We start from the raw sequence: 12,083 nt of genomic DNA, 5'->3' as shown, positions 1-12,083 counted from the left end.
TTGGAAGATAAAGATAACATAGCCAGGTTATCACTGAATTACTCCTAGCTTTTCACAGTCAGAACCACAGAAACGCAAATTTGCTGGGAGCCTGTAAGCATCCATATTCTAGGAAAAAAAGATAAGGAAATATTACTTCATATGTTCACTGCGTCTAGAGCAGGCTAAGTGGCTGCAAGATCCTCTTTTGGACTGGAAGAGAAATAGGCATCCTTCAGGAGCATGAAACTGTCCACTGAGCAAAGCTGTACATTGCATTATTACTCCCAGAATGATGAACTGCGGTCAGCTTTCAGTCACCGAAGCCTACTAACATTTGCCTACCCAAGTGCAAGACTTTTTCAGGGTATCAAAGATTTATGATCAAACATATTCAAACTCTAAGCCATGTTCATCAGCTATTACTCCTGATCATATTTCTTCAACCCATTTGGAAAATCACAGCTGTAGGAAGCTTCAGACTCCTGTGGGAATGCAGACTGGCTGATATGGGGGTCTGGAAGAGGGTTTGGCCAGTGGAGCCACATCCCCTGTGTAAACCAAGGGAAGGCTTTGGAAGACATTTCTATTTCAGCTGCCTGAAATGTCTAGAAAGAATTAAATCAGTAATTACATTTGACATTCTCTGGTTTTGTTTTTGTTTTTTTCCCCCTAGACGTTTATTTTCTTACTGGACTCGTGAATCCTGAGCTAGCATGATTTTCTCTGGTACGACTGACAAGGTTACCAAGCTTTGCTGCTGAGGCTGCCCTGCTGATCAGATGGCTCAGCAGGCCATCATGCGCTGCCTCAGCTGGAGCCTCACGCACCCCTTCCATCCTGCTCCAAAGCGGCACACTTTTTTTCTGGCAGTGTAGGATCCACCACACTAGCCCGATGTAGGCAAGCTTCATTAGATTACAGGACCCTATAACGCTACAAGCTGCAAATGTCTTGTTTTGCCTTTTTTTTTTTTTTTCCAAAAAGCTGAGATTTTCACATTTTAACATAATCCCAGGAGCTTCTCTCTGTAGGGAAAAACCACAAGCAGTACAAGGCTAATGTGAGCTGACAGCACTCCATCTACCCCCCTCGAAAGGCCATTCAATATTCTCCTGTACCCCCTGCCTACAGGGCAAGCCAGGGAGACTGCACCATGTTATCCTTGTGGACCTTCCATTGGCCTGTGTGCCACAAGCAGCTTTGGCAGGATTGGAGATTGCAGTCTCCTGTTGGAAATAAAATAAAAAGCCCTGCCAAAGTCAGAGAGTGACTAATCACTCAAATAATTACTTACAGGACAAATGATGATGATTTTCATAACCCGATATTCCCTATGAACCACTGTGACTGAAAACAATTTGTAAATTTGTCAGCATGCCCTCTGCATAGATCCTAGATTTCTTTGTTTCTTCCCTTTCCTGATCCAAATTGCTATCGCTTTGTGTTTTCCAAAGAGCGTATTTTTAGCTCTGCTGACAGAAAAAAAAGAAAAGGCTAATATCGCAAGTTTTTTCCACTATACAGATAGCAGAAATCATAGTATGCAGGTGGGATCACTCCCCTCAGATTGAAGAGGCAACCATACCGTATGAGTATTTTCTGCCAGTTAATTAAAAAGCACTATCTCCCTGGAGAGCTGTCCACATAAGGCTTTTTGGCCCAAATTTTCCAGGTAGTTTAGTTGCACTAGTGGGAACACTAAGGGAGCCACAGGCAGGAATGCTGATTGCAAATGATGAGCTCCCACTGATAGTCAGTCACCGTTCAGAGGGAATTGGGCCAGGAGAAAAAAGAAAGAAGGAAGATTGCATCCACAAAGACACTAGTATAATAAAAATCAGTGTTCAAAGATCTGTGCCTCTATGTCAGTATTATGTTGAATTATTAAAGCCGAAGTTATTTTCCAAGACTAATTTTCATTTCCCTGCTTGTGTTAGTTGATCCTGCCTAGCAACAGAGGTGACCTCTTGAGGTTGCTTCTAGCAGCGTTTCACGTGGCTCTGTTTGCTTGCTGTCTGCAGCTCCTTCCCATCCACACAGTGCAACGAGAAAAGCCAGTTTCTCTTTCTGTTCTCGGCAGTATTATCCTCCAGTTGTTACATGACAGACCAGCTTTGTGGCATTTTAAGTTATAAACATTGTCAAGGAAAAATTAAATCCTCCAGAAAATAATTTGTCTTTAAATAACAGTAAGTATCTATGAATCATTCCTTTTCAAAAGCAGCACTTATCAGAATTCAAGTTGTATCATGGCAGAAAAAGCTTCTGTTTGCCTTTAACAAAATCAGGGTAACTCCATCATAAATGTCTGGCTTTCTTAAGGTTTTCTTCCCTCAGCTTCAGGAAAGGATAAAGCACAGACCACTGAAGTACCAGACAGTCCCAGCTGTTTTCTCCACTTCTCTCTTCCCCAGTCAGGGTGGATTTAATCTAAGCTCTTAATTATAGCTCCCATCCTAAAAAAGGCTCACTGCAAAATTAAAGGTAGCAATTACACACAGCTCCTCTTGTCACATAGAGGGCATGCAATGAGTTAATCAGCTCCCTACAGCTAGTACAGCCCAGGTGCCTAGCAAATCCCTGTGTACAGATTGCAGGTCAGGGCAGACTATGCTTTAAGGAGTGGGAACAGATTAACCCCTTCCTTATCAGCATCTTAAGTGGCATAAAGCCTATATTCCAGTATCTTCACAAACGCAACCTGAAATGTTTCGCCTTTGGTTCCCAAATCCCACTGAGTACTTCAGGGTGCAGTCAAGGTTCAGATAGGACAGATTTGGAAAACTGGAAAACTTCCATGAATGAAGCTTGGAATTGATTTCCTTTATGTTTACCAAAATGCACATCTGAGTGCAGCACAGGTCCAGAGAGCAAGTATTCACAGCAAGCTTAGGAGGCAGGAGAAATTAACTGTACCTGCTGACCACGTGTCTGTGTATAGTTCTCTTGTACCTTGAAAGGATGTTTATTCCTAACTTATTTGCCTAGATATAGCCCATTCCTTTACCTCCCTTCTGTTTTAGTATCTGAGTGTATATAGGAAAAATAGTAAAGGTCCAATGGGTTTCTGCCATCACACAGAGCACTGTGGGTGACTTGCTTGTAGGACCAGCAGCAAAATCTTTGCATTCTGTGAGCCATTTCTTTGTGTAGGTTCATTTAAGCAGAAATTTGCCTCCTGTTCATCATAGCACAGATAGCACAGTCCTCTCTCCTTCCCAGCCCCACATCAGTCTTGCTATAGCTGCAACAATTAGCCATATGTAAAACTAAAGGGAGAGTAATATCAGGAAATTACTTCTATTTCCATTTTATATATGTTAGTTTCTAGGGACAAGGAAAAAAAGCAGCATTAGCTGGAAAGCTGAGTCCTGCTCAGCTGGTAAGGAAGAATTTTGCTGAACCTTGATGCTGTGAGTCTCAATTCAAGAATTGCTATCACAAGCCAAAAATTGGTCTCTAAACTGTCCTTGCTGATGTTGAGTATTTATAATGCTACAACACTCTACAGGAGTGGAGAGATAGCATAGTTTAGCCAAGGCTTATATGACTTCACAGATAGCAAAGCAGTAGAAAATCAAGCACACAGCGCATGGTGAGGAAGAACAGTCTCTAAGAAATTCCCATCAAAAGTTTGCTTTAGGAAAAAAAGGCTGCCATTACAATGCCATATGCATAAAAGCCCCTTCTATAAGGCGGTCTCCTGCCATAAATAGTGTTTTGAGCTATTTTCAAATGGATTAGATACAAGGCTATTTCAGCTTATTGTTTGCTAAATTTACTTACTTTAAGCAGTGATATCAGACAAATTTCTCTAGATTTTAACTCAGTGTATGTTTCTAAGCCTTGTCCCAGCATTCAATAATTTGCCTACATGCAAATAAAAGATCAGATGGTGGGTGTAGGCCAAAGAGCTGAGGAACAGATAAACAAGTGGTGTGTAGCAGTGCCTTAATAGCTACAAGGGAGGGCTAGGGACGATGTGCCCTCAAGTGTGATGAGTCAACATGGACAGAGATACGCTGCAGGAAAGGAAACCTCCCGGGTTACCCAGAATAAAAACCCAGGAATAATGAAGTCTTGATTAACCTAAACTGATCATTTAGCAACCACGTCTTGTTCAGTGCCAGTTGTTTGCTCATGTTTTGCTCACAGGCACACGTGGTGAGTCACTGCACTCGAACCTCCCCCCAGCCGAGACCCACTGTGTTCATTTTTCAGCATCAAGTGACAACCATTAGTAGCAGTGAACTAGCACAGATGCAAGTAGGTGGGCTGCCTGCGGATGGCTGTATGGCATGCATCACTGTCCCAGAAGTCGGGGTGTAGGCAGCAGTGCGATGCTTCATGTGCTATCGATAGCCATTAACGGTGCCTTCAGCAACTGTGGGGTAATTAAAGACTATAGAAAACTCACCTGCCTGACACATGGTTCATCTGCTTTCAGTGACCTAGCAGGTGCTGAAATAAATTGCTAGGAAAGGCTCTTCAATGTCTCAGACAAACTCTGAGCATTTATTTTTAATCCATCTCTTGGCTCTGTTATTCTGATTTTTTGCCCCTAGTCTTCAGCTGTTCTATTTTTTTGTCATCTCCCCCCCCCCCCGCCTTTTTTTTGTTGATATAAGCATCACTGGGTTAATGAAAAAGTATTGCATTGCTGTGTTCCTTTAGGAACTCCCCGTAGTAAGTCAACCAGAAACACATTTGCTCAGGACTTAAATAACCTATGAGAAGCCAACTGCTTCTGGTCACAGGTGGCTACACTGCCTATACACCATAAGGATCTCCATTTGCTTCTCAGATTGAAGCAACAAGAAAAAACAAAAACAAAAATAGAAACCAAAACCCAAAAAAACGCTAGACCTGAAGTCCCAGTAAATGTGACTTGCAGATTTAAACTGGCAGGGAAGGAAAAGTACAGAAGGGCTCAGTGAAATTACCAGTGAATTGGTACAGGGGAGGTCAATTGGTGGTCAAGTTTAAAAATATCCCAGTCCTGGCTTTTCCATACTGTTCAGGTGATGTTTTTCCTCCCAGCTTGCTTTGTTCTGAGCTATCTTAAACTGAATCTCCCTAAAGTGAATTAAGAACTGCCCACACCATGCATGATTTTTGGCGGCAAAAAACTGCAAGGAATTAGAATGAGATCAGACACATTTCTCTAGTTAACTGACCAGATTTGAACCCAAGATTCCACCAGTACAAGGTCAACACATTTCCCTGGAGTAAGATCATATTAAATTATAATAGCTGAATTTAAAAAAAGGGAGAGGGTATCAGGGAATGACAACTTGAGGACTGTGAGGAGTTCAAATTAACCTGTTCCTGTTATCTGCTTCCTATTTAGTGATGCTATTTTAACTCTAAAATATTTTCAGCGCCCCTGAGGGCACTAATTGGCCTTACTTGCCCTGACCAACCTCACCTGGGGCCTCCTCCACCCTGGCCCATGGGCTCCATTTAAGCTCCGGACAGGGCCCTTGCTTGTTTGGTTCTTACTTCAGCTTTGCTGCTGGGTTGGACCTTTGCTGCAGGTAGCTTTTCCCCTGGGTGGATCCCTTGGGTATGTGCTGTAGCTTGTTTCTGGTTCTGTCTTTGTTTCCTGCCTGGATGGACTCTGGATCTGGTTCATGCTTGCTGTGCCTGGGGCTTTTGATGGACCCTGCTACTGGCACCTGGCTATGCCTGTTGTGCTCAGACCTTCTGAGGCTGTGCCCTATTGGTGAGGACACTGTTTGTGCTGGGATTGCCCTTGGCTCCTGGCAAGCCTTCCTTCTGGGATCAGTTGGCCCTTGCTGCTTTCTGACAAATATTTTGGAATTAATCCTGCCCTGATTTAAATTAATAGAAGTACTTCAATCTAGCATCCTTCACAGGGAGGTCTGGGTACTTGAGACACTTCATCTTTACTGATGCAAAGCTGTCCATGCAGACTTGGGGAAATGGCTCCCATGAGATTACGTCTACCTTATACTTCACAGGGGGAGCCCTTTCATCTTACGGCTGGGCTCCCATCACATTACTGTCTCTTTTGTTGTCTGGTAAGTGTTTCTTGAGATTTATTTGCTTACTCCTCTGGGGTTTGCTTTTCAAATGCTGCTGAGTGAGTCAGTGGAATACTAGTGGCATGGGCTATGCATCCCTGTCATCCCTCTGCAGTGTGTATTTTGAGTCTGACTGTGTCCTAAGCTGGACTAAACCACAGTGTATGCTTGGACATGCAGAGCACCATGTGCTCCTTCAAGATCTGCAGCATGAGGCTTACTAACTAGGCTGTAGACAAGTTGATCTTTAGAACAAACCAGAGACTATACTGGTGTAGCTCATGAGAAATCAGCTTTTCAAATGGCATTGTGCCTGCTAAAGTGATATCTGAGCGGAGCCCTACACCCAGCTCCCTTGCTGATGACTTGCACTGACCCAAGCCATGACTGGGTTTGATTATACTTCAGTAAACTTCTCATTGCTGCAAGTTTCATAGGCTGTTTCCCATGTCTGCAGTTCTTACATCTGTAGTATTCCTTTAAATCAAAGTCTGTTAAGCTCTGGTAGCTTTTTCTTGCATTGCTACATCATTAGTGTATCTGAACGCAATAAAGGAGGCACAATATACCTTTGCAGTATATGTCTGTTGTGCCTGTTCAGAATTCAGCATGAGGCAGAGACCATTTTTCGCACTGTTACACTGAATACTTAGTCTAATAGGTCTCTTCAAATCAGTCTAGATTTTAACAAAGCATCTGTGCAAGTACATTTACTTTCTGCTAGTTAGATTTTATGAAGAGATGATCATTTCATCTAGCCTCCCAAATTCCAGCCCAAGGCTGGACTATGAGCTATATTGTTGTTGCCAAAGTCTCTGAAATGAGTGGGAGCGAGGCACTTACTGATGTGTCTCTCTCTCTTTTTTCTTTTTTTTTTTTTTTTTTAAGTCATAAGGTAATAATAATTAGCTGTCACATTAGCAGATGCCTACAAGCTTGACTAATAATGATGCAATAACAGTTACGATGGAATAGTCTTCCACACTTTATTGACAAATTGCTTGCTTTGTTCCTTCCCCTTGGAAAAAGTGTGGAGTGTCCAACTCTTTCTTCAAAAGCTTCCTCTTCCAGGATGTGCTGTGCTGTGCCCTCCATTCCATGCTCTAAGAGTACAGGTCCCATACCCAGTTGACACTGCTGCAGCTCAGCTCATTGTTGGGATACTGTTGATACCCACCTGCATAATCATCTATGAAGCCTGGCCTGGTATTACCTTCATGCATAATGTCTTAGCAAAATTTGGAGGAGATAGCGTGCTTGCTTCTGCCAGTGTGATCAATCTGCGCATACAGTGCTATTGAAGTAAGAAAATCAAGTCAGGAACAGTGTGATGTAGTAACATGCGTGCTGTTCTGCAGCTTCATGAACATACTTGAGTTCAAACCTGTAATACTCCTCACTCTTCTGGTGCTGACCTGTTTCACTGGCTTATGAGTGACTCAGATTTGCTTTATAACTTCATTGTTAGTCTAATGATGAGCTGGCCGTGTGTAAGGCCAATTCCATGTACTGAACATTGTGAGATTACATTCTTTGTGATATAAGCACCTGACCAAAGGAAAGCCACCAAGCACACACTTCCTTTGGGCTCTCAGCTAAACCAGGGCCTAGAGAGTACCACAAATGCAAAACTCCTCACTTCGTGCCCCTAGCCTAGCCCTGACATTCCCACTCTGGTGAAACAGGGGATCCGGATCACTCAATCTGCCTTCATTGTGCTCCCAATTTTTTCTTTGCAGTGAGAACTATGCTGTGTGCTTGGCTTTGCAGAGTCCTTAGAGTATCATCTATGCAGAGATTTTAAAGTACAGAGTACCATAGCTATGCCTGATTTCAGATGTAAGATGTGCAGCCAGTTTCCAGCTTTTCATTATTATTATTACCTGGGAGGAAAAGAAATACCTTTCTCAGTTCCGTGGCAATCTCAGTAATGCCCTGTGGCAAGCCATGTGTCACCTCACCTACTTCATTCCAAAGAGTCAAAAATATCGTTACAGTTTATTTAGCTATTCAGTTGGCCTCTGAGCTGATAGCCTCCTTCACAGTGCTCTAAAGCCGTAGCAGAGCGGAGGCTAAGCATTCTTCCAGGTCTTCAGGTGCTGTCTATTCTTGGCAAGTTTCACTTGTTAAAACAGCATCTTAAATGGGATGGTGCTACCCACATGTGATTATAGCTGGATGGAAAGTAAAGAGCTGAAGTTTGTATTCTGAAGAATCTCCATCCTAGAGCATTTGGAGTTTCAGGCATGGACATGTGTGCACTAAGCTCCCTTCCCAGCATTTTCTGCCTTCGCAGTAATGTTTGCCTACAGCCAAGTGATATTAGGTTGTCATTAAGATCACAAAATAAGGCTTTCCGTCTCCATTTCAGTGGTATGGGTGAAGCTATTTACCAGGTAGGCTTGCATATCCTGTCCCCTTCCCCTGCCCCTAAATTTTCATGTAGGCCAGTTGTTTCCTCTCCAGGTTCTGCTTGCCTTCTGCTCTCTGTTCCCTTTGAATTTAGCATCTTTTTAAAATATCTTAGGATTGTTATTTATGATGGCCAAAAGAGAATACTAAGTCTACAGTGCAGGTAACGCTTTTTCTTTAAATATGCTTGGTTTTGACACCTAGAGATGTACCTCCTGAGAAAGGGGTGGTACTGTTAGAAGACTAATAGCAATATTGAATCAGCTTCAAGACCTTCAAGGAAATGTTATGTGGATATAGCCGGGAAATGACACCCCGAGCTCTAAGAACAGCAAATGGAAAAGATGAGATGATTTTTCCTTGTTTTTATGCCTGTGAAGTGACAAAGATAATAGACCAGTCTAATTTCTTCATGAGTGCAGCCAGAAAATAGTTACCAGAAGAATTCATCTAGGTTTCATGTATATGTATTCCCAAGCTAGTAGTTTCCTCTCTCCATATTAGGAAACCAGTGACCCAGCCTGGCTATTAAAATGTGTCCCATTCTGTGTGTGCTTTGACTCTCCCTGCATTGAGCTCTTTCTAGCCCAATCTGTCTTTGTTTTCATCCAGCACTTGCAAACAATAGGGGCAGCCCAGACTGATGAAGTCCACACGTATTAGAGTAGCTACTCCCTCCAACAAAGTATTTATTTCCATTCCTGGTAGACAGCTGTTGTGATGCTGGGTTTTTTATTTTTATTTTTATTTTATTTTTTGTGCTAGAGGAATGGTTCCAGCTGTCTATTTCCTCAGTCCATTGTGGAAACTCACTTGAAATCACCTACTGTAAAATATGTGGGAGTTCACAGCTATATTATTCAGCTGGGTCAATTGAGCACCAGCTCTTTGTTATCCTCTCTCCACTTGGGTGTGTGTACATTAGGACCAAGGTTTCACATATGGAGGAAGTGGCAAAGTCAGATGACTATCATCCAGGTATTGCACATCTGATGAAAGCAACTCAAATAAAAAAATTGCTAACTCGTATGATCTTGCAGAGTATTGCCACTGTGCAGATTTTGTTTTTGTTTTGTGAAACTCAGCAGCAAGGGAAACTGCACCCTCATAGCTGTTCCCTCACCCTCAGCCATTTTCAAGGGAAGAGGAATGGAATGATCCTGTTTCTTGACTAGATAAAGTGCTTATGAAAACCTGTCTACAGGGGAAATAGTCAATCTGGAAGCCTGCCTTATGTCAGTAATCTTCTGCCACTATGGAAGACTCTCGAAGACAACAGTCTAGCAATGAAGAAAAAAAAAGGGAAGGAAAAAAAAAGTCAGTTTCCTCTTAGATGCATTTGTATCAACACTATTTTGCAACTATGCTGTCCTCACTATGGAATGGCAGTGAATCACTCTCACTGCAATAGTGACTAGTTTCAGGGCCGTTTTCAGCCTCTGGCCTCCCTAAATGGCAGTGTTCACAGTGATGACACTTTAGTTCTTCACAAGAGCTTTATGCATTCCCTGGCATTGAGCCTGCTTACTGTCTCCATTCTGGGCACCTTAATAATGACACAAAAATTCTGAGTCCCTTTTTGGACATTAGGTCCTTTTTTGGATCTGGCTACTGAGTGCTTTGGAATTTTATATTTTAACATGCTTCTTAAAATCTAGCCAATAGCTATGAGGCATGGTGGCAAGGTAACAAGACAAACTGCCACAATGGAGAGACCTTCTGATCGCCAATCTTAATCTTCTGACCTTGAGATTAACTGTAAAAAGTAATTCTTCCTGCAAAAACACAGCCATCTGAGAAAGTGTCTGTAAAGGGTACCTGTGTCTATGCCAGCTTTCATCTAACCCAAAAGCAATGGATTTCAGCCTGTGATCTGCTGGGTGCTGAGAGTCAACAGCCAGCTGAGAGAAAAATAAAAATGTTTCACATCACTAGGCTTACTTTTATTAGAATGAAACTGCAGGCTGACACATCTCTGCTGAAAAATATGAGGTATCAGCAAACATTTTCAAATAATGAGCAGCTAGTGAATGAACCAGCCTTTGAGGCAGTATCAAGAACTTGTTCATGGGACACCTAGGAGTCAAGGTCGCTCTCAGGGAGGTCACGGCCTGAGAGTCCTCTGCACTTCAGCTGTCTCCTCTCCGCTGTTAGAAATTTTGGGCACAGAACTAGCAATGGAAAATCATTGTCCTACATCACTGTCCTATCCTAGTCATCCTTGCTTTGGTGGGCTTAGCTTTGCCATACAGGAATTCATGCATGCACTGGATAACTCTTTGTAGTTCTGGAAACTGAGCAGAAGGGAAACCAGTAAGCAATAACATTCATCCTTCAAGAGAGATCTGTGCAAAGAGCCTCTGAATCCTGATACTAATTCAGGGGGCAAACCTGGGTCTCACTGAATTTTGCTGAGGCTTTGTCAAAGGTTTTAATTAGATCAATATGTTGATGTCTTGGTTTTATGGTGCTGCTCTCTGAGTTTGTGATTAATTTTGCAGTCACCTAACTTTCCCAGTAAACAAATACTTCTTTCAGTGTCGCTCACAGTGCTGCAGAGACTGGATTTAGATGCAACAGATATGAAAAGCAGGCCCTGCTAAGGCTTTTGGGCACAAACAGATCCTCTGTCTGTCTGGTTCATTAAGTTCCAGACCTAGCACAGGCTTTTCTGCCTCGTCACCCTGCATAGGAGATTGGCTCCTCCAGAGTCATCCGAGCTATTCGGATATGAATCAGCTGTGGAATGGGCCCAAGGTCTTCCCAAAACCTGGCATGTGAAGTGAAGGAACAAGTTGCAGACTATATTGCTTTTTCCCTATGTCAGAGAAGGATTAATGAATGTTTCCAAGCTGCTTTGAAAATTACAAGTATCACGTGGTACAATATTGCTGATCCTGTTTTTCACCATGTAGCTGATTATGTAGCATGTCCCTTACTAACTAATTGGAAATTGTTTTTGATATTTTCAGGATTTTTCAGTGGAGCTGTGACAACCTACTGCATCATTCTACTAAATGTGCCCTACCTTACTCTCCTCGTCCCCCCTCTGTCTCTAAGCTCCTTTACAAGGGAAATAAAAACATCAGTCCCTGGCACCATCTGTCAAGCAAATGCTAATCCATTCTCTGCTTGTCTCATGGTCAATTTGGTTTCTTTCTGATTGGTACAGCTACCCTTCCTATTGCTGGGAATTTAATACTGTTCATAGGTTTGTGCTTTCCTTTATTTTCCTGCTAATATTCTTACAACCATTAGAGCATTCAGACGTCTGTCCCTTCCACATGCCCAGACTTGAGAGAATGCGAACATTACTTAAGTAAACCTGCAACTGTCTGGCAAGGCAGGTAGCATTCCTGTCCCCACTTTACACAGGAGAAAATGAGCTGTAAAGAACTGACTTGCCAAGGGACGTACATTTGCCTCAGTAGCAGAGCCAGAGAGTTTGCAGGTCCCCAGATAAAACCTAGGTGTTGGCTCCAACTAAAGCACTGTCACTTTGCCTCTTTTTCATCTTGTCTTTGTTAACGGTGATCTCCATGGCAGCTTTCCACAGATGATTGAGTGGACCTTCATATAACTCCTGTGACAAGACTGAAAAAAACACTAGGCCCAGAGCTCATGTGTTCAGTGAGCTGAAAG

The sequence above is a fragment of the Rhea pennata genome, chromosome 3 (assembly GCF_028389875.1).
Source record: "Rhea pennata isolate bPtePen1 chromosome 3, bPtePen1.pri, whole genome shotgun sequence".
Taxonomy (NCBI): Eukaryota; Metazoa; Chordata; class Aves; order Rheiformes; family Rheidae; genus Rhea; species Rhea pennata.
This window is presented reverse-complemented; position numbering follows the sequence as displayed.